The sequence below is a fragment of the Danio rerio genome, chromosome 9 (genome assembly GCF_052040795.2).
Source record: "Danio rerio strain M-AB ecotype USA chromosome 9, GRCz13ab, whole genome shotgun sequence".
Taxonomy (NCBI): Eukaryota; Metazoa; Chordata; class Actinopteri; order Cypriniformes; family Danionidae; genus Danio; species Danio rerio.
Genome location: NC_141029.1, coordinates 9,694,443 through 9,717,637, shown reverse-complemented (window position 1 = coordinate 9,717,637; position 23,195 = coordinate 9,694,443). Strand labels below are relative to the sequence as shown.

The 23,195-nt window shown below is 38.2% G+C and overlaps 1 long non-coding RNA gene and 1 pseudogene across 2 annotated transcripts; both read left to right on the top strand.

The window, feature by feature from the left end:
• LOC147842271 (uncharacterized) lies at positions 1 to 8,329 on the top strand. The gene is made up of 3 exons (XR_015499210.1): positions 1 to 372; positions 3,728 to 3,809; positions 4,211 to 8,329. It is a non-coding gene; the product is annotated as an uncharacterized LOC147842271 (long non-coding RNA).
• A 6,184-nt stretch (positions 8,330 to 14,513) lies between these two features.
• LOC147842270 (uncharacterized) lies at positions 14,514 to 19,599 on the top strand (annotated as a pseudogene). Its single transcript, XR_015499201.2, has 2 exons — positions 14,514 to 16,740; positions 17,584 to 19,599. The product of XR_015499201.2 is annotated as an uncharacterized LOC147842270 (transcript).
• The last annotated feature ends 3,596 nt before the right edge of the window (positions 19,600 to 23,195 follow it).

Here is a 23,195-nt window from a genome sequence, read left to right as displayed (position 1 = left end):
ACACTATGTAGCTGTCAACGTAAACAGTTTTTATTTTTCTTTAAATGTTCTGTTGTTTTTGTGGAAAGATATTTTGTTTATAAATCATTTCATATGTTATTAATGCTGTTGGAAAATTATTGTATTCAAAATTGGATAAGGTGACACCTACAGGTGATACAGAGGTAGTTTAGTTTACTGTCACGTGATCTTGTTAACCGTGTGATTATCAGGTAAAACGGGAAGTTAATATGAGCAGCTAACACGAGCAGTTAACACGAGCAGCGATATGCTTTTGTTGAGAAGAAAGGAACTTTGTATGGTTTTATATAAAAGAAGAAGAAACTGAAAACATCTTAATGACTCCTGGACTTTGATTAGAAGATGCACAAGGTATGCTGTTTATTGTTTGTGTGTTTGTGTTCCACCAGCTAATTTGTGAAGTTTAAAACTGTGTATATTAATGCTGGTTTGATAAGAAACAAATTCAGTTAAACTGCTGTAAAGAAAGGCAAAACATTGACGTTTTGTATGTGATTGTTTTTATTTGTTTCAGTTTTTTCACGGTGTCATCATGTAAATGTCAAGATATTGTGTCCAATGGGTGTCACGCTGTTTCAGCGTTGTCAAATTAACATGAAGATGTCATGATGATAACGATGATAACCATGAAGACATTAAACTTTGAGACATCAGTTGAAGCGTGATTCTTTTAATCAGAAGAAAACATTCAGGAGCCGTTACACACTATTTAAACAGCACACACACTCATTCACATTGCCGAGTCTTGTTATCTGTAAAGTAGCACTACAACGCAGTTTCCTAGTCTTGTTTTCTTGTGTTTTGACCTTAACCTTGTTAGCCTTTTCGTCTTAGTCTGCCGCCTGCCTTACGACCTCTCGCCTGTTATTTAACTACGATTCTGGACTGCCTCTATCCATCTTTTGCACCTGTGTTGACCATTGCTTGCCGGACACTGAGTAAACCTGCACGTGGATCCTACCTGACGTTGTCTGTGTCACTCCCTGTGTTACATATGGAGTCATGTTTTTAGTGCCTCACGGCAATTCATAACTTTTTTATTTAGTGGCTAATTCGTATGAATTCGTACAATCTAATTCGTACAATTTAGTACTATTTACTCATCCCCCATTGACAGTTGAAGTTAGGGGTGGGGTTAGGTGCCATGCCTTCTTTTTAAAATCGAACCATTTCGTACGACTGAACTTTTACGAATTCGTACGAATTAGCCACTAAACTGGCAAAACGTAAAATACTTACATTTTCTCGTGGGATCAAGCTGGCCTTACCACATGTCCAAGCACTGCTAATTCTGCTTTAATTTTAGCTGCAGTCACACTGGAGTTTGAGCATGCGAAATTCTGTCGTGCAGTGCTGCGAAAAGGGGCGGGATTAAAGATGTTAAAGATGATTAGACGTTTAAAAAAGTGAGAATTTGTTCCATATTTTAAATTTCTGTTCAGAGAAGTCATGTTTTGATCTTCAATTGGCCTCACGCAGTCAAGTGATGTGATTTTGCAGGTCAGAGTTCACCAATCTTAAAGTTTGCAATGCAGCAAACTGCGAAACTTGTCGCATGAGCTTGCGTTTCCGGTTTGATGTATTCACGTGCGTATGAATGGAAGTCTATGGGGAGAAAAATCCAGTGTGACCGCAGCTCTTTCTGCACAGAACGTCCTATCATTAGTACTTTGGGCAACAATAACTGATGGAACAACTGATGCTTAAGCACAACTTTAAATACTATTGTGTGATGTACTGTGCAATGATGGTCTACTATGGAAGACCATAGGCCATAGTAGATGTTACACATTTACGCACACACATACACTACAGCCAATTTAGGTCATCCAGTTCACTTATATTGCATGTCTTTGGAACGTGGGGGAAGCCAATGCTTTCTTAGAAAGATTTTAAGACAAACATCCACTTTTTTATTGTGTAGATTGGATTATCCATTTACAACCTGAGCAAAATGATGCCACAAAACTACTGATGGGTGATGTGGAAACATTTTATATGCCATCTGCCACTCACTGACAGGTAAAAGCTGCTGCTCTTTCTCTTGGCTGTAGTCTTGGTTCTGAGGGATTGAGGCCCCATTTACACGAACAAGTTTTAGTTTTAAAACGCATAAGCTTTGCTATGGTTTTCCCATCCGTCCACACTACGCCGGAGTTTTCGAGCCTCGAAAGCGGAGCGTTTTGAAAACACTGGAGAGGCTGCTTTCATTCTAATGCTGCTGTGTGGATGGGGGGAAAACGGAAACATCTAAAAACGAAGACGGGCTGCAGACATTCGCCTCTCTGATTAGGGCTTTTTCCTCAATATTAAGTATACACACACAGTTTAGTTCTTCATCCTCTCCTTGTAAGTTCAGACTTCGCAAGTTTGATATGGAAAACAGACTCCCGAGTGTACTTTATAAAGTCATTCACATCTTAACAGTAAAATGAAAACATGATGTGAGGAACTGCCTATTTTCATTTTGATATAGCAATTTAACAGACATGAAAAATGTTAAGGCGTCATGTAGCTGCATAATATGACCACCATCTTCTGGCATATTTATGACAAAACGGAGCCTAAAACATAACTGCAATAGAGAAAATAAAGGCAAGCAATCAGTCAAATGTGCAGAGTCCGTGTACGTGGTTACATTAGTTAAGATATTAACCTAACTTATACTTGCGCTCAGCCTAAACACGTTATCTGAGGAAAAGTAACAGATTCAAAAGACCAAAGTCGGGGAATATGTTGTTAGATATAGACAACAAGATGAATTAAATATCAAGTTTAACAAATATAGTGAGATGAGATCCTTGATGAACAGTCTGACATGCACAGCCCTCATATGGGTATGTGCTCAAAAAAAGCACACTGCAGCGCATGCCAGAGTGTGTGTGCATGTGCGTGTGGTCACTTGATGTGCGTTTTCTCCATTTTAATGTAGACGGAGAGCTGTTCAGAAAAGCTGGGTGAAACGCTAGTGTGGACGCGGATCATTTTCATTCTAAAACGCTGTTTTATAACAAAAACGTACTAGTGTAAACAGGGTCTGAGACACATTGGCCAATGTTTGCATGATCAATGGCCTGCAACAAGCAAGGCCTAAAAAGAAAAGTAAAAGTAATGCACAAATGCACACAATTAATGACAACTGTATGAAGCAAAAGCCAAATCCTAGACATTTTATGAGATTTAGAAAACCTAGACAGACTCATTTTTAGTCCCAAAGGATGAACATTTCCAGGAAAAAGGATGTATGGTTACACTTCTTACAGTGAGTAATTTTTGTCCTTTGTCCAGATGCAACCCAACACTGGGAAACACTCATAGACACTCTTTTACACACATACATACCCTGCGGCTAATTTAGTTTATCCAATTCACCTATAGCACATAGTCTTTGGACTGTGGGGGAAACCGGAGCACCCAGAAGAAACCCATGCAAACACGGGGAGAACATGCAAACTTCAAACAGAAATGCCAACTGACCCAGCCGGGGGTAGAACCAGCGACCTTCTGGCTGTGAAGCAATTGTGCTACTCACTGCACCCTGCTTTTATATATATATATATATATATATATATATATATATATATATATATATATATATATATATATATATATATATATATATATATAACATGTTTAAAAAACCTTACAAATATACTTTGTTTATGAAACCACAAAACTCATTGTTTGAAACTATTTTTGCTTGCAGTGTCTCACCTTCATTGAAGACAAGAACAATATTTAGAGGCATGGCTCCATCTACTGGTTGTCTTTAAGAATTTATATTTGAGGTGAGTCATTTTAATAATTATGTATAGGTGCATTATATTACTCACATACTAGTCTCAACATTTTTGAGAGAACAAATAGGGCACTCAGTAATAGTTTTTTTTTTCATATTTGTATTATTTTCTGACATAAACAAATAAAAGCTATTAAACACAATCTGTACAATAGCATTTTAGAAAAACAATCCCACTGGACATTTTTCTAAAATATAAGCAAATAATCAATTATAAAATATGTGTTGCTGCGAATCTGAAAATAACTTTTGGTCTGAGGCCACATAATTATGATGTTTTTATTAATTCATTAATTACAATCTGACAAATTCAGCCTTGATTTATAAGAATGCATCTGTTCTGTGAAGCAGAATAATGCATGTAATGTGCAGCAGTTATTTCTGGTGTAGGACAAAGGCTGATAATCACCATAATCAGACACATGCTGTAACGTCGGGGGATGACACACACAACTGGAGGTAAGATCCAATATGCAGGTTTAATCGTGGTCAGGCAAGCAATGGTTAATACAGGTGCTAACGGGTATTAATAGGCAGTCCAGAATCGTAGTCGTATAAACAGGCAAGAGGTCGGAAGGCAGGCAACTAAACAGCAGAACAAGCATAAATAAGGCTAGGTAAAACACGGAGAACAAGACAAGGAAGCCGCGTTATAATGTCACTGATGGCAAACAAGACTCGGCAAACTAGATGGGAGAGTGTGTGGCTTAAGTTGTGTGTAATCAGTCTCTGACAATCCTCAGGTTGTGTGAGCAATCAGTCTAGATGAGGAAGCATGTGTGAGTGTGACCGGAGTGCATGTATGAATATGTAGTCCAGGAAAAGGCGGAAGTGTAATCCATGGTTATTGTGTGAGAACCAGTGATCTCTGGAAAACGATCGCTGGTTATCGTCACACATGCAGAGATTCAAGTAGCAATGTTGAGCCAGAGTTTTATTTTTAAATGTTCTTTATTGGTTGTGAGAGAGTGATAGATGATTCATCTGAATAGTGCATGCAGCAAAAATCATCCCACTTCTCTACATGCTGTCAACACAACAGACCAACGGTTTAGAATAAACTATTGCAAATAAATAAATCAATGTAATTTTAGAAATTTTATCAGAAATCAAAGAGTATTCAAATCATTCGTATCACCCTCTGAGTGTTGCTATTCATAACGTAAAATAGGTCACAGTTCATGGTATTAACTGCTGCTTATCACCTTAAAATGTTAACTTAAAAGTGATCTTATTCCACATCCCCAATCCTATCCAATACATAAACCCAACCTTTACCTTATTAACTACTACTAAACAGCTAATTAGTAGTTTGTTAGGCTAGTAGTGTTAGTTAAGAGTTAGTTAATATGCTGTAAAAATACTGGGTTTCACACAATCCTTTCATGTTGTTCCAAAAGTTAGCTTAATCATTTTTGTTTTTGTACAAATTTGAGTGGATTGAACATAAAACAATCAAGTTTTTTACCCCCACAAAACCTTAAGAATTGTGTTGTTTCAGCTCATTTAAAATAAGTAGTTTAAACAAAAAGCTTTTCCCAGGAAAGGGTTGCGGCTGGATGGGCATCCGCTGCGTAAAAATGTACTGGATAAGTTGGTGGTTCATTCTGCTGTGGCGACCCCAGATTAATAAAGGGACTAAGCCGACAAGAAAATGAATTAATGAATGAACAAGAAGCTATAGTCACTTTTTGAATTATGAATTGTGGCCTAAAATAAAGTGTTTCCATAAAATACATGTCATTAATAAAAAATTAAATACTTCTTTTATAAAAACATACCTAAATGTGCATCTTTTCATACTTGACAATGATCACTGAAGGGAAAAAAAGGAGAAAGTGAGTAAACAGTAAAAATGGGTTCTAAACAATTCATTCATCTTTTCCCAACGCAAATCAAGCTAACACATTTAAGTGAATTCAACATCAAACAATTAAGTTGTCCCAAAATGAACCTTTCAAGACGTGTGTTGTTTCAGCTCATCTTTGAAAAAGCAGCATTAAACTGGGGGTGATTTACTTCTCTAAATATCTCAACATAATAGAAATGGATAAATAACTTACATTAAAATACTCAGTACAATAATTGATTGTTGTAATGGTAGCCAGAATCAGCGCAAACATGCTGATAACAAAACATACTGTATCCACCCGAAATATGAATCAGAGCTGCTGTCAGTGGCGTCACTTGCTGATAGTTATCACACTCTTTTCAAAAAGGAGAAGAAATGTTTATTCTGGAATTTAAACCACATATCAATAATAGTTAAGGTACTATAATTCTCACTATGGATGTTAAGATTTCTTAGATATATTAATAATAAATACCTGTTATTAATATATTGACTGTTTATTATGTGCATACTTTGCATGATCTTATTCCACATCCCCAATCCAACCGAATATCAGCATTATAAAAAATGCTTTTCATCCTTAAGAGTTTTTAATCTTGTTTCTAGTCCAAATATTGAAACATTCTTTAATCAAGAAGCATTTTCTTGAGAATTAAAAATTAGAAACAATTGACATTTTCATTAAGTGTGTTTTTCACTTAAAACAAGCTATTTTTTTTACTCCAGTGGCAGATTATTTGACTAATTTTAAGGAAAACTCACTTTATTTTTCGCACGTATTATTTCTGAATATAAGATAATATTCTGTTCTTGTCTAGAAAATCTTCTTGATTTAAGAATTTTTTAGAGACTAGAAACAAGACATTTCCAGAGATGGGTTGTGGCTGGAAGGGCATCTGCTGCGTAAAAACTTGCTGGATAAGTTGGCGGTTCATTCTGCTGTGGCGACCCCGGATTAATAAAGGGACTAAGCCAACAAGAAAATGAATGAATGAATGAAACAAGACAAAAAGTTTTAAAAAAACAAAAAAAAATTTCAAGTGTAATTAGGAGTTTACTAAGGCAAAAATCCTACTTAATGTTTATAAGTACAATAATTGTACCTTAAAATAAAGTGTGACTCAATATTTAAAGATTTCTCAGTTTTTTAATTATCCTCTCATCATAAAACACTTCATCTGCCAGTATACTAAAGTGTATTTAATTTTTACAAGTGATTCTGAAGTGACCAACAATTTTCTTCTCTTAAACTCAGACAAAACAGAATTATTACTTATTGGGCCTAAATCTTGCACACAGCAGATCTCGCTACTCAATTTACAATTAGAAGGATACAAAGTTAGCTTTAGCTCTACTATAAAAGATCTGGGTGTCATATTAGACAGCAATCTAACTTTTAAAAACCATATATCCCATGTCACAAAAACTGCCTTCTTTCATCTGAGAAATATCGCTAAATTACGAAATATGCTATCCATCTCAGATGCAGAAAAGCTAGTCCATGCTTTTATGACTTCGAGACTGGATTACTGTAATGCTCTATTTGCTGGCTGCCCAGCATCCTCTATTAACAAACTTCAATTAGTGCAAAATGCAGCAGCCAGAGTTCTGACCAGGTCTAGAAAATATGATCATATCACCCCAATTTTATCCTCCTTACACTGGCTGCCTGTTAAATTTCGTATTGAATTTAAAATATTACTTCTCACCTATAAAGCTCTAAATAATCTAGCTCCTGTTTATCTAACCAACCTTCTGTCTCGCTACGAACCAACTCGCTCCTTAAGATCTCAAAATTCAGGGCTTCTGGTAGTACCTAGAATAGCAAAATCAAGTAAAGGAGGTCGAGCCTTCTCTTTCATGGCTCCTACACTCTGGAATAGCCTTCCTGGTAATGTCCGAGGCTCAGACACACTCTCCCAGTTCAAAACTAGATTAAAGACCTATCTGTTTAGTAAAGCATACACTCAGTGCATCACCTAGCAGGTTCCACACTGGCTTCTACATCTTGCTTATATACACTATGAACAGCAGCTACGCTAATTATTCTCTTTATTCTCTATTTTCACCTGGGGATACTCATCCCGAGGTCCTCAGATTAGGCGGAGTCACTGATTGGATCCAAGACCAGCGACGTGATGATCCCAAGGATTCCATATCCGGGACCAGGCCATATCCTGAGCTGCTGCTGCGCTGATGGTCGTGGGGAGTGGAGAACATGTGTCTGATTCCAGCGACGCTCCAGGGACAGACGAGTCTTCATTGAGGCCATCTTCCAGCATAAACCACGGCGAATGAAGTTCTGCACAAGACTTTTGGCCAGCGGAGAAATTAAAATGGTCGTGCCCAACTGAGTCTGGTTCTCTCAAGGTTTTTTTTCTTCACTCCCATCAGGTGAAGTTTTTTTTCCCTCTCCGCTGTCGCCACTGCCTCGCATGGTTCAGGATTGGTAGAGCTACGCATCGATGAATTTGCTCTTCAGTGTTTGAACTCTCAGTAATGATTAAATCACACTGAACAGAGCTAAACTGAACTGAACTGAACTTAAACACTAAAACCTGAACCACACTGTTCCAATTACTATGACCATTTATGTGAAGCTGCTTTGACACAATCTACATTGTAAAAGCGCTATACAAATAAAGCTGAATTGAATTGAATTGAATTGATTAGAATAATAAAATTCAATGTGTAAAAAAAAAAAAAATTAACTGTAGAAATGAAAATACCAGAAACAGAAACATTAATATGATGCCTATATGTGGAGACCTGTGGTAACTGTAGTTCGCATCTGTAGAGGCCTTCGTGATGCTTTCATTTATTTGTAAAGGTTAAATATGAAATTAGTCGGTCAGATAAGGAATTTCTCTGTGAAGTTGCCATTTGATCTGTTGCAGACACTGGAATCCATCTTTTCAAGCTGTTTTTGGTCCATTTAACATTGTGTGTCTGATCATCACAATATTTCAGATTACAGGAGATAGTGAGAGACTTATTTATGAAGGCTTTATGAAAAGTCCCTTTCTGGACTATAAAGACAAGACAATTGATGGAATGACTTAAAACACATAACATTGCAGCAAATGTTTGAACATTGATATCAGTAAATAGTATTGATTTTGAAAATAATAAGCAATTGTTAAGCCTAAATTTGACAAAGGAACTGAGCAATTCTTTACTAGTAATGAAAAATGCAATATTACTTTTCGAAGTAACGAGTAAAGTAATTCATTACTTAAAAAATAATTAATAATATTTTACTTACTTTTAATAAAATGTAATGTGAGATACTTTTTCACTTAATTAGTTTCAAAAATGAAATGCGGAATTAAAACTAATCTACATATGTAAAATTATCACATAAAATTATCATAAATTATATTTTTGTGTTTTTTTAAGTAAATGATGGTTGTATAGAGTATTAATAATTGCAGAACTTCTCTATTACAAAAAAAAGAAAGGAAAAAAACTGCTGTTCTAAAAGAGATCAAGCCTTACCCAAGTAAAAAAAAAAAATAAAAAAAATAAAGGTAACAAAAAAAATGTAATCCATTACTTTTCATAAAAATGTAACTACGTAATGCATCTAGTTTTGTTGGAGTAACTCAATGTTGCAATGCATTACTTTCGAAAGTACTTTCCCCAACACTAAACTGGTTTGCTTCAGTATTTTCACATTATTAAATTCAGTACCATTTTCCACATGAATACATTTTCTGTATTTTGTGATTCGTGATTTGGATTTATTTATTTATTTATTTATTGCATCATGAGACATTGATCTTTCCTCCAATAACTTTTGTTGTTGAAATGTTTGAAAATATTCACTTATTTGACATTTTTAATAGTTTTAAAGGGCACCTATTATGAAAATCATCTTTTGTTAGCTGTTTGGACAGAACTGTGTGGAGAAAAGCATCCACAGTCATATTGGGGTGATGTAAACACAAGTCTTTTTCCTGATGTTAAAATAGGATCCAAATTCCTCCCATTTTGAGGCAGACCACAACGTGATGTAGAAGTGTGGTTTCCCCGCCCACTGAATTGATTGACAGCCGCATATTGACATGTTTCTGTAGTAATGCGTATAATCATATCAACAAAGCAAATGCGATTAAAAGATCTGTTCAGCTCTCTGTGATCATCAATCATCGTCAAAAGTTTAAAACGTTTTCAAAACAGTGCATGTTTGTAATAAAGATAGTAAATAAAGATAGTAAAATAAAGATAGTAAAACTGCTGTAATTCATCACCACAGCCGCTTTTCAGTGCAATTATAAAAGAAGGTGCTTCAATCCCGCTTTGTTGTTGTTAAATCAGGTTTATTAACATAACAGATATCCATATAGCAGTGGATATTAACATGTATCCTGTCACAATTCCAATGCAAAAACAGTGCAAATTTAAACACGCACGCTGTGTATGTGTGTGTTTCCGATGTGTGCGTTTCTGTCTGTCTGTGCGTTAACTTTACCAACATTGTGTGTGACTCATAGAAAAACTTGAATTAACTCCACAACAAATACATCAAATAATCATTGGGACAGTTCTGTAGTTACTGTTACTGTAGTAGTTCTCACAAACGTTAAGTGAGATCTGCTTCCTTCATGTTTGTCACTCTGCTGTTTGTTTATCTGATGCAGCTGACCTTTAAGTGATATATTGCCTGGTCTGTGTTGTAATTTACAGTACAAACAACTGGTACCTTATTTTTTGACTCTTTTTATATATCATTTCTTTTTTCAAACTACTAAGAAGTCAACGGAGCTGAGATCAAGGTCTCCTAACGCAACAGTTACTAAAGTACCTCTCGTTCCCTGAGAGGGGAACAGAAATGCTATGTGGAAAACTTCCACTATGGAAATTTTGTCAGATTCCAATCATCTGAAAGGGTAATAAAATATGCCAATGAAATGCCAATTATTAATTTATTAATAAATTTATTTATATTAATTATTACAATTAATATTGTATAAACGCCAAAACATCCTTTTTTAGCTGGAAAAGCCTTTTACACCTAACAGCTAAAGGGCAATTGTTGTGGCAAAGCAACATAGCGTTTCCGTTTCCCCCCTCTGGGTACAAGTGCTACTTTAGAAACCGTTGCATTCCCCATCGAGAGGGGAACAAAAAACAACATTAAAGGGGCAGTAGGTGATTGTCTTCAGAAGCATTTTTTGTTGTGCTGGTTGAAAGTGTCTTTACAATCTAATAGTAATGATTATAGTAAATTATCTAAATGTATTTATATGTATTTTTATATTTTGGGTAAGGCATGAAACACAAAATTTTTCATCCAATTAAATCGGACCGATTCCGAGTCTGAGTCGGACCGACATCTCTCATAATTTCGATAAGTAGCCCAATCTGTCTGTTAGCAAATGTAGATTTGAACAACTTTGCAGCCGTTTGAATGCAGTTCTGCCCGTCCATTGCACGCTTAAAAACATGCTGAATCAAAACTTTTTCAAAATCTGAATCAGTATTGGAGTTACCTTTGCACGCTGGAGAAAGGATGACACCATGTCTGGAGGATTTCTCTTAGACAGATAGTGTTCTGTTTTAAAGCTGATTTCGCTTCACGCAAAGCTGATGTAACGTTAGGTGTTGTTGTTACTGTAATGGAAATTCATTTTTAGATGAGCTTTATATGTTAGAAACGTGTCTAAGACTCATTATTACATGTGTGTGTATCTGTGTTCTCCATATGTTCATCATAAAACCTATGTGTACATTTTTATAGATAACTATATTTCTTTAGGTGAAAGCTTTTTCATTATCCTAAGAAGGATGTGTGGTTGTTATGAGCGTATCGCACGAACAGCAGAAGACGCCTGACGTAATTGTAGATGAGGCCTTATTGGGAGTTGACCTCGTAAGCAGTACAAACCAGATAAAAGGGTGAACACACTTGGCTTTAGTATCTCACTCTGCAGAAACTGTTGTTGCTGTATGACTGTGATCTTCTTTATAAAGAATAAAACTTGTAAAAGACATCCCGGGTAAGACTTTGTTTCTTGACCACTGAGAGAGCCTCCTTAGAGAAAATAGCCACTACAATTTGGTGTCAGAATAGTGGGATGTCTTGAAGGGACCTTTCCGGACCCTGCGGACGGTGACTGATCATCCTGTGACTTCGTGTCACAGCCCTGCCCCGCGATTGAGGGTTGAGGGGCCGACCGCCGGGCTCGGAGGGGGACCCCACTGACATCTGGGAAAAGAACTCAGTGGCATCTGAACTCTCTGGTAAGAAACAAATTCTTTGTTTATTGTTAAAAAAGGAAATTTAACAAGTTTTGGGCATTTGATTATTGTGATCAAAAATAATTAGAAGGGTTTTTACTGCAAATTGGGCCTCACCATGCTGGTAGATCTGTCTCTGTGGGATAGCGGCGTTATTAATGAAAGTGAGATCGGACATCGGGCAGAGATCAAGACCGTTGTTACAAGTGAGATCTGGCGTTTAGCTGAGATCAAGACCTTATACAAGTGAGATCTGGCGTTTAGCTGAGATCAAGACCTTATACAAGTGAGATCTGGCGTTTAGCTAAGATCAAGACCTTATACAAGTGAGATCTGGCGTTTAGCTGAGATCAAGACCTTATACAAGTGAGATCTGGCTCCTGTCTAGGATCAAGACCTTTTTAATACATTCGGCTAGCTAACTGCGATTTACTCCCGGGAGGGGGTTGAAATCAGGGGGCTGTACAATTTACTTCCAAAAAGAAGCTGAAATCCAGGCTGTGCGATTTACTTCCAGAAGGAGGTTGAAATCAGGGGCCGGGCGATTTACTTCTAAAAGGAAAGTGAAATTGTGTGCCACGAGAAATAGAGCTGGAAAGCTTAACTTGTCGATTTTAGGTGAAAAATCGAAATCTGTTGGAGACGTCCGACAGATTAATAGGTACCGACAAAGTCCAGGGGAAGTTTTTACCAGCATGGGGACGTCTCAAAACAAAGTACGAAGATAAGATAGACCGGTGTTTTGGAATATGGGAAAAAAATTATATGGAAAAAGAAAAAAAAGCATGCAAGATATAGGAAAACTAATAAAGTATCACAAGTTTCTGAGGGAAAGGGAATGTTGAGTGTTACTAGGTTAAACAAATTGAAAGAGTTGATTGAGAAGGCAGAAGGAAAAGCAGTTTGTTTTTGTGAAAGGAATGTGTGTGTGTCGTCTGGAGACACTGTTGATTGTTGGCTCAGAAAGGCAGATAAGAGGCAAAAAGGAAAATGCTGCTGAGGCATCTGGCATGTAGGGAAGAGAACAAAGAAGTGTCATGTAGGGAAAAGAATGAAGGAGATAAAGTGAAGGAAAAAGCAAGTGAAAAATGTGAAAGTGTGAATAAAAGATTAATTAGCAATACTAATCTTTTCTATACATCTGTTTCCATTCATGTACCGCCGTACCATCACTATCCCGTGGCTGAGCTGCGAGCCCTGAGAACTGACCCAGACCTCAACTGCTACTGTCCCAGAAGACCTCCGACCGCACCAACGAAATTCCCACCACGAGCGAGTGGAGGACATCTGTTTGAACTGGAGAAATGGACATTTAACGGACATTCTGCTGTGTGCTCAACATGTTGAAGACAAGCTGACAGTGAAGCAAGAGCAAGACAAGAAGAAAGCAGAAAACGAGCTGTACATGGCTCTGGTACAAGCGGCCAACCAAAGATCCAACCAAGACCTGACAACCAAAGATATCACAAGTTCGAAGGCGACAAAAGTGTCAAGGGTGAGAAAGATACCAGAAGATGGAGAAACTGGAATGTGACGGATGGCGATTAAATCTGCAGAGCCTGTGGTGTACGTGACGAGAAACTGTACCAAATGTCTGCGCTTGCCACCGAGATGGACTTTTGGTCAAGGATTGACCCGAAAGGCGCAAACCAACAACGGAGCTGATGTGCGGAGAGGGAAGAGCAGAATGGAAAGGGTCTGGGCAAGCAGCCAAGGGAAGTGAACATTTTTTACTAACATGTTTAAATGCAGACACATTTTTATACACACATATTCACATACACTGACATACTTTTGGCTCTCTGCAATGAAGAAAAAGCTTGCATTTCCCACTGTAATTTTAATCACAGTGATGTTGATCATTTTTCTGATGAAATGGCATTGCTTTTTGATAATGAAGCATTTTTAATAAGCCAAAATATTTTATGTTGATTGAGACCACTTTGGTTGAGTTTCTAGCTGATAGTGGAGCTAGCAGATCTTGCATACGACCATGTGACCTACAGTGTGAAATACCTTTGACAAACAAATTTCACTAGTCTCTGTCTGCATCTGGTCATACAGTGATCGAGCGATTTACAGCTCCGCTGACCTGTGAGACAGAGGGGGGTAAAATTTTCAGACATGCATTTGTTTGTTCACCAAAATGCCCCGTTCCCATCTTCGGAAGGGACATTTTGTGTAAACTAAACTTGATTTTAATGGCAGATTCCTCTGGTGTGAGAGTGATTGAAGGTGAGGAATTTTGTTGTTTACAAATTGAATCACAAGAGCCGAAGTGGGCCTATGAATGGCTCATTGAAGACAATGAATGGGCTAATTAAATTTGCAAATTGGCTAAAGAACGTGTTAAACCTTTTGACAGTGATATGATGTCTCCTGGTGAACTGCATTGTACGTCACATGTTGTAATTTACAGATGAGGAATTTGAGAAAGCTTGGTTTGAGACAAATGTGAATGAAACGTTGATTTTAGAGAAATTGTACTGGAAGGATAGTCTGTGTGCAGTTTCAGTGTCTCTGTCAGAAAAGCAGGTTTCATTGTATCTCTTGTCAGCACAGGCTGTGCCTCACATATCAGTTTGCAAGGCTAAACAACAAGCTTGGGCTGATTTAGGGCCGTTTGTGAAGCAGTGTGTTGATGGAATTTAGCAAAAGCATTTAGAGTAGACAGTGAAACTGAAACAGCTGTTTCAAAAACTGTGACTGCTATTGACAAACTTTGCATAAAGAATTCTTACATGGTTGACTTTAACGCTGCAGACATACACCCAGCTTTAGCAGAAATACCAAGTGAATTGTGGGCTAAAAGCAAATATGATGTTGGTTTAATCAAAGGTTGTGATCCAGTGAAAATCACTGCAAAATCTGATAACAGACCTTGTCAACAACAATATCCTTTGAAAAGGGAAGCCATTGAGGGCATTACCCCATTATTTGAGGCTTTACTGAAACAGGGTGTTATTGTACCATGCAAGAATTCTGAGGTTCGCACCCCTATTTTTCCTGTTAAAAAGATAAGGGATAATGGGATGCCTACAGAATGGCGTTTTGTACAGGATTTACAAGCAGTAAATGCAGCTATCAAACAAAGGGCTCCATTAGTTCCAAATCCGTACACGATTTTGTCACAAATTTCTGAAAAATCACAATTCTATTCAGTGGTTGATCTGGCAAATGCATTTTTCAGTGTGTCAGTGGACAAAGACAGCCAATTTTAGGTTTGCATTTAATTTCAATGGAAAAGGCTACACCTTTACACGTCTGTGTCAGGGTTTTACAGCATCTCCAAACTTGCAATGAAGCGTTGTTAAGAAGTTTGGAACCTTTGACCCTGACAGCTGGAACTGCTTTGCTACAGTATGTTGATGACTTGTTGATATGTGCTGAGGATGAGGAGACATGTGTGAAAGACACTGTGACTCTCCTTAAACACCTGGCTAAGGAGGGCCACAAAGTCAGTTTGACAAAATTGCAGTTTGTTAAACAAAAGGTAACATTTTTGGGGCACGTCATTACACCACAGAGCAAATCTCTGTCTGATAAAAGGGTGAGTGGTATAAAAAATGTACCAAAACCGCTGACGAAAAAACAAATGTTGTCTTTTTTGGGAATGCGCTCATATTGTCGCACATTTATTCCAAATTATGCAGTTTTGGAACAACCCCTGAGAGCCCTAACATTAGGGAAGGGGATGAAATCCACTGACAAACTAGAGTGGACAACAGAGGCAGAGCAGGCATTTGTTAACATGAAGTTACAAATGGCTGAGGCCCCTGCATTGGGTTTACCTGTACCAACAAAACCATTTGTTCAGATGGTAGATGAGAGAAATGGGTTCATGACGTCATTGCTCCTACAGGATCATGGAGGTAGATTGCGACCTGTGGCCTACTTTTCTAGCAAACTTGACCCTGTAGCAGCAGGCCTGCCACGTTGCTTAAGAGCAGTGGCGGCTGCGGAAAAAGCTGTTATGGCTTCAAGAGATTTTGTTGGTTATTCTGATCTGATATTGATGGTGCTACATTCTGGGTCCATGATACTTCAAGAACAAAAAACATCGCAACTGTCAACAGCTCGCTGGCTGAGATATCACACTATCTTGTTAGATATGCCAAATGTGACTGTTAAACGATGTACTGGTTTGAATGCAGCTACTCTTCTTCCTACTGAGGAGGATGGGGAAGAGCATCATTGTTGTTTAACAGCACTTGAACAGGTGTGTACACCACGACCTGACCTCTCTGACGAACCACTTGAAAATTGTGACAATGTCCTCTTTGTGGATGGTTCAGCGTTCAAAGATCCACAAACAGGCCAGAATAAGGTTGGTTACGCTGTAACAACTGAATTTGATGTGATGGCTTCTGGTAAATTACCAGGGCACTATTCGGCACAGGCCGCAGAGCTTGTGGCGTTGACAGAGGCATGTAAATTGATGGCAGAAAAAGAAGCTACCATTTATACCGACTCTAGGTATGCATTTGGGGTAGCTCATGATTTTGGGGCTCTGTGGAAACACAGAAAATTTCTAAAGTCTGATGGTCGACCAATACTCAATGCTCCTTTAGTGGCAGCGCTGCTGGATGCGATTTTACTACCTGACAAACTGGCCATTTGTAAATGCACACTAACAACAAAGATTCTGTTTCTGCAGGTAACTCCAGAGCAGACGCAGCAGCAAAAGTCGCGGCGTCCCGAGACGAGGACAACTCTAAATGTTCTCTGTTATCTGTTGATAATGACAATGACGTGTGTTCTTCTTTGCAGGATATGCAGACCTTCACGACGGGAAAGGAGAAGAACAAGTGGAGACAGTCTGGCTGTGAGATGAAAGATAATGTGTGGAAGTGTGCTGAGGGCAAGGCGTGTTTACCAAAACATTTTTTTCCAACATTATGCGAAATTACTTCACGGTAAAGATCATGTGTCAAAAACAGCAATGGTTGCGCAAATGAACGAACTGTGGTTCACAAAGGGGTTCACTACATTTGCGGACAATTTCTGTAGACAATGTGTAATTTGCAACACACATAATGTGGCCAGAGCGATAAAGGTTCCACTATCATCTCATCCACCTCCAACAGGGCCTTTTGAATATTTGATGATGGATTTCATTGAATTGTCCCCATACAATGGGAAAAGGTATTGTTTGGTGATGGTTGACATGTGGTCAAAGTGGGTTGAAGTTTTTCCAACCTCAAAGCAAGATTCGGCTGCGGTAGCAAAAGCATTACTGACTGAAATCGTGCGGAGATGGGGAATACCACAAAAAATAAGCTCAGATAATGGTACTCATTTTGTTAATGAAGCAATCAAACAAGTGGGCCAATATTTGGAAATTGATTTGAGAACACATTGCAGTTACCATCCAGCTTCAGGCGGAGCTGTCGAGAGAGAAAATGGTATTCTGAAAAACAAATTGGCAAAATGCTGTGAAGACACAGGGCTTACATGGGTTCAAGCTCTACCCATTGTCCTGATGTACATGAGAATGAGAAAAAGACCAAAAATATATTTGAGGCCGTTTGTAATTGTCTTTGGCAGACCACCGTGTGTAGGTGTGAATGGGGGTAAACAGCAGCTGCCCTCAACAGATGTGTGTGAGGATGGCATGTTGAATTACTGTAAAGAAATGTCTCATGTGTTGTCCAATGTTTGTGTGCAGGTAAAGGCTGCATTGGGGAAGGCAGCTGACAGACCACTACACAATCTGAGGCCTGGCAATTTCGTGGTGATAAGGGACCTGAAGAGGAAGAGCTGGAGAGCGAAACGTTGGCTGGGTCCATTTCAAGTGCTACTGACCACTGAGACAGCGGTGAAGGTCGCGGACCGGGCGACGTGGGTGCACGCTGGGCACTGCAGGAAAATTCCACCACCTGAGGAGGATTCTGCGAGGGAGTAGGAGAGAAAGAGGGGCTATGAAGATGTCTGAAGGAAAAGAGCAGGCTGATATCTGAGTGAAGCAAGGTCACAGCTGGGGAGAAACAACAACAAAGTCAAGAGGTGTGTGTGTGAAACAGTAACTTCTGAATACAACACCAAGCAGCAATCAGACGGAGGAGAAGGCGACCATAAGAGAGGTGAATAAGCTGTGCTTGACCATCACATTAAGGGTCTGAAGATGGACGAAAAGATTGCTGGCATCCATTCTGTGTGCAAGGAATGTGTGGTCTGAGGAGAACAACACTGGCATTGCTGCTAGTGTCACCTTAATTAACCTGATTACAACAAAACATTACTGGCGTTGTAGTTGATATGAGATTGGCCGTAAAAGTGCCTAAGAAAGCCAACAACTCCTGGCTAGATTGGCTATCGTTTAAATGGGGAACCTGGATCTACTGGGCCTTTACTGTAGTTTTACCTATAGTGGGGGTGGGTCTAGTGTTATTGTGTTGTCTGCCATGTATTTTCAGATTTATTTCATGGTCAGTGGGCAGACTAATTACATCTACAACATCCCTTCAGATGGTAAAGATGGCTGTCAACAAAGAGGGTATGAATATTGATATGGGGGATGAATTTGATTATGATTTTGATAATAGCAGCAGCTATGTGGATATGAACAAAGAAAACCTGTAAACAGATTGAGAACAGATTTAGGTGACGGCTGTTACTTAATCGAGAAAATGTTAATGGATCTGACTTTTTGTTTGAATTTTGAGACGACTATTTGCTTGCTTACATGTATTTTGGGTCTATCCAAAGAAAGCAAACTGCATGAGTTGTATGTTCTGTAACAAGTCTTAAAAGAGTGATCATTTGCATGAAAATCGAGAGAAGAGTGTAAATGTAATGTATGTTTAAGAGTAGAGAAACAACAACGTGTTCCTATGTTTATGAGTATTATGATTTAATTAACAATGTAGAGGGTTAGTAATTTTAATTGATTGACAAATGTTTCTGAATTTTGTTGTGTGAAATTAATCAATAGTGTGGAAATAACAGACAATTTCTGTGATGGAAACCTCTGAGGGGTGACTGAGGGTCTGACTTCGGTCAGGAGCGCAATAACAGTGATTATTCGTTTAGCCCGGCTCCCAGGGAAGAGGGATGTTTTGAAAAGTAAATCTTAATGGGGAAACTATATTAAGAGGAGGGTTTGAACATCTCTAGTGTATTAATGTGTGCAGAAACCTGTTAAATGATTTGTGTAACCAGTGTGATAAATATAATTGGAATGATTTTTTTTGTAATCAGCATGATCAATATAATCAGAATGTGATTTATAACTAGTGTGATTTTAGAAAAGATGAAAAAAATGAATTTGATGATGTTATCAATGAATGATAAAAAGAGAGGAATTGTAATGGAAATTCATTTTTAGATGAGCTTTATATGTTAGAAACTTGTCTAAGACTCATTATTACATGTGTGTGTATCTGTGTTCTCCATATGTTCATCATAAAACCTATGTGTACATTTTTATAGATAACTATATTTCTTTAGGTGAAAGCTTTTTCATTATCCTAAGAAGGATGTGTGGTTGTTATGAGCGTATCGCACGAACAGCAGAAGACGCCTGACGTAATTGTAGATGAGGCCTTATTGGGAGTTGACCTCGTAAGCAGTACAAACCAGATAAAAGGGTGAACACACTTGGCTTTAGTATCTCATTCTGCAGAAACTGTTGTTGCTGTATGACTGTGATCTTCTTTATAAAGAATAAAACTTGTAAAAGACATCCCGGGTAAGACTTTGTTTCTTGACCACTGAGAGAGCCTCATTAGAGAAAATAGCAACTACATTACAAATGGGTTATATCTTCACCGAAGTGTTGTTAAGCTACTAAAATCTTCCGATAAAAGATTGATAAGACTATTTTCAGTTTCATAAGGGACCTTTTACAGCATTGATGATGTAGATTTTAATTAGTTTAACAACAAAACACAAGTAAATACCGCTATTCCATATAGTCTCTCTTTATATTGTTTACCATGCAACTCTAAATATTTGCTCTGAATTAGCATGTCAGTTTGGCTTGTACCCCGCGGGACAAGCTCTAGTCACTTTTAACACATGAGAGAGGGTTCTTTTGCGGTGCTCGTGTTTCAGGAGGCGTGGCTCTAGACGGCAGGGAAGGGACTGTGATTCAGAGATTTATCCTAAGCTGTTAGCATTGTATAAGATCACCTACTGCACCTTTAACATTATAGCTAAGCCCATTCCCAGCCCCTAGACTATTCTGACAGGGTATTCGAGTGTCATCGAGTGACAAAATGTTGTGGGACTGCTGTACAAGAGTTGTAATTGTGGCCAGACAAGCGCCGCCCCTCTGTGGTTGCGGGTGGCATACCCCCTACCCTATTAGTAATCAGTGGGGGAAGATATAAAATGACAACCAGGATGGTATGTGTCACGAGTCCCGCCCCTTCCGACTGGTCACTTCCCGCTTTCAGTCACTCGCCGGCAGGTATGTGGATGACAGCTCGCCTGTCTACGGGTTGCTTCATTGGGAAAGCTCATGTGTTGTATGTTTGTTTAGTGGTGCGTCTTATCGGGATCACGGTGTTGGTGTGCATCTACGGCTGCTCTTCTGCAGGTAACTGGCTGCGTTTGCTCGTTGCTTTTTGGATGGAAAGTTGATTGTAGTAAAGTGATGATCATTATTTGTTTCCTCCCTCCTTTGCAGTGGGCAGTTCGTTTCACTGCGTTACAAAACTACGTTTAGCCCAACGGATATGTTTAGGACTTATTAATGATTGATTGAGCCCGTTTTCCTCTGTGTGGGCGTTTTGATGCTCTTGATTAGGCGAAATTGAGTGTTGCGGTAAGTGATTTTAAAACCTTGGGATTAGCTTGTTCATGCACTCAATCTAACTTAAATCCCCTTACCATTTTACAGATCGAAAATGAGTGCTGGGTGCCGTATGGCAACCTATAGCTACGTGGGAGGCTTCTAAACGACGCTGCTGCTTACCCGCGGCTTAACTGCTGCTTTTAACGTTACTGCTGTTTAACTGCTGCTTTGATGCTGTTTAAGAATTTTTGGGGATGATGCTGTCTTAATGTAGTAAATATCAGTTTCCCTACACATTCAGTGCTAGGACCGTATATTTGAAGGTTGTGGTTGACCGATTTGAATGGTCTTTTTTTTTTTTTTTTTTTTTTTTTTTTTTTCTTTCATTTGGGTAATTTCGCCTATTTTGTTAGATATTTTTTTTTTTTTGTGTTGGTTTCCTTGAAATTAGTATTTTCTAATGTGATTTTTCTTTCTGTTACAGTTTTTTTTTGTATGCTTTATTGAAATTGTATTTGTTTTTTGTAACAGTCTTCGTGTATGTATATTCAAGACTGTTTAACCCTTTTGTGTCCTCTTATATTTTGTATTTTTGGGTTGCTTCTTCAGCAGAGGGTTCAATAAGAGGGGTTGTAATCCATTAGCATTGTAGTGTGTTGTGCGCCCAAGTGATTGTGTGTTAGAGTGTCAGTGACCAGTTTATTAAAACTTTGTAGTAACTGGATTTTGTGTTTTCAGGAGCAGAGCACCTAAGGCAGGGTGGATTCCTGGTGGAGGTGTGTGTGTGTGTGTGTGTGTGTGTGTGTGTGTGTGTGTGTGTGTGTGTGTGTGTGTGTGTGTGTGTGTGTGTGTGTGTGTGTGTGTGTGTCACAGGTCTTGGTCTTGCTGTGGAGGCCTTGTTGTGCCCTTATTCTTTGCTGTCACGTCTCAGCTCCTGCACTCCTAAATCCAGGTGTCTTAGTGTGTGCGTGTAGTGTATTTTAAGTAGATAGGTTTTATTGAATTTAAACAGTATATACATTGTCCTCCTTTTTGATGCATTTTTAAAAATAAAATAAAGTTTGTATGTATTTTTTCCAATCCACGTCTCTTGCCATTTACTGCAAGCTTACCTGTGTTGCCTTTTTATAATATAAAATATAGGTCCCTGGCCATATTCCAGGGTGGCGTAGTCGTGCTAGCTGTTGAACATTATTGAACCCCTTGGTTATGCCACATTATTATGAATTATAGACAGTGAAATTCAACAGTTTTCATTTTAGCATTTTTTTAAAGTTTAGTTTATTTGTTTACAGGGTAAATGCACATTAATAAACATTACTGTAAAATGTGCCAGAATTAGCCAAGAATGGCTATTTTTCATCCGTAGACCCTTTACAGAATGTTAAAAAGTCACACCTAAAATAGAAGCACAACATTAAATATACTTTTATAAAAAATACAGTTAAAGAAAAGAAAAAAAGAACAGACACATGGCAGCAGAGGACAAAAAGCCAAAGACAACAGTACAAATGTGTCAAGAATACAGTACTAATGCTGACAATGCTGATTTGTCAATAACCAATTTCTAACATGAGACTGAAAAGAACGAAAAGTGCATGATCTTCTAATTGTTGGTGGGATGGAGTTCCATTCCCTAGCAGATTTCACTGAAAATACAGATTGACTGAATTTACTTTTTTTTGAGAGGAATAATGCAGTCCCTTCTGTCACCTCCTCTAGTAGTTTGGTGAGCAGTCGTTCTAATATTTACAAACTGATTTAATGGTGAAGTCGGGTTGTGTAAAGTCTTAAACATTAAACAGATATGTACATATGTAATAAAATTTTCCCAACTAAGCAGGTTGTATTTGTTTAATATTAAACAATGGTAATATTGAACTGATTTCTTATCAAGGGTTTTTATGGATTGTTTGTATAAAGATTTAAGTGGCTTCAGAGTAGTGATGCTGGCTTGGGACCAAGTGGTTAAACAATAAGTGATGTGAGAAATGATCATGGAGTGATAATAGATTAGGGCAGCCTCACATGACATCTGATCACGAATAAATCTAAAATTTGCTAAACTGAATCTGACCCGGTTACAAACCTTTTTAACCTGAGACTGAAATGATAGTTTTGAATCTATTAAAACTCCAAGTCAAACTTACAAAGTCTGAACTTACAGGGAGAGGATGCAGGACTGAACTGAGTAGACTACTTAATATTGAGGAAAAGCCCCAATGAGAGAGGCGAATGTCGGCAGCCCTGCCTCCATTTTCAGATGTCTCCCTTTTCCCCCATCCACACTGAGACGGAGTAGAAGCAATTTAGAATGGAAATGGCCTCTCCAGCGTTTCCAAAACGCTCAGTTTTTGGCGCACGAAAACTCCGGCATAGTGTGGACGGATGGTGTAACAGTATCAAAATGTTTCCGTTTTAAAAACTAAAACATATTACTGTAAATGGGGCCTTTCTCTGTGAATTTCTTTCCTCTCAAAAATATGACATGTAAAGTCTACACAAGATAAATGCCTAAAAATAATAAAAATGTTGCCTTT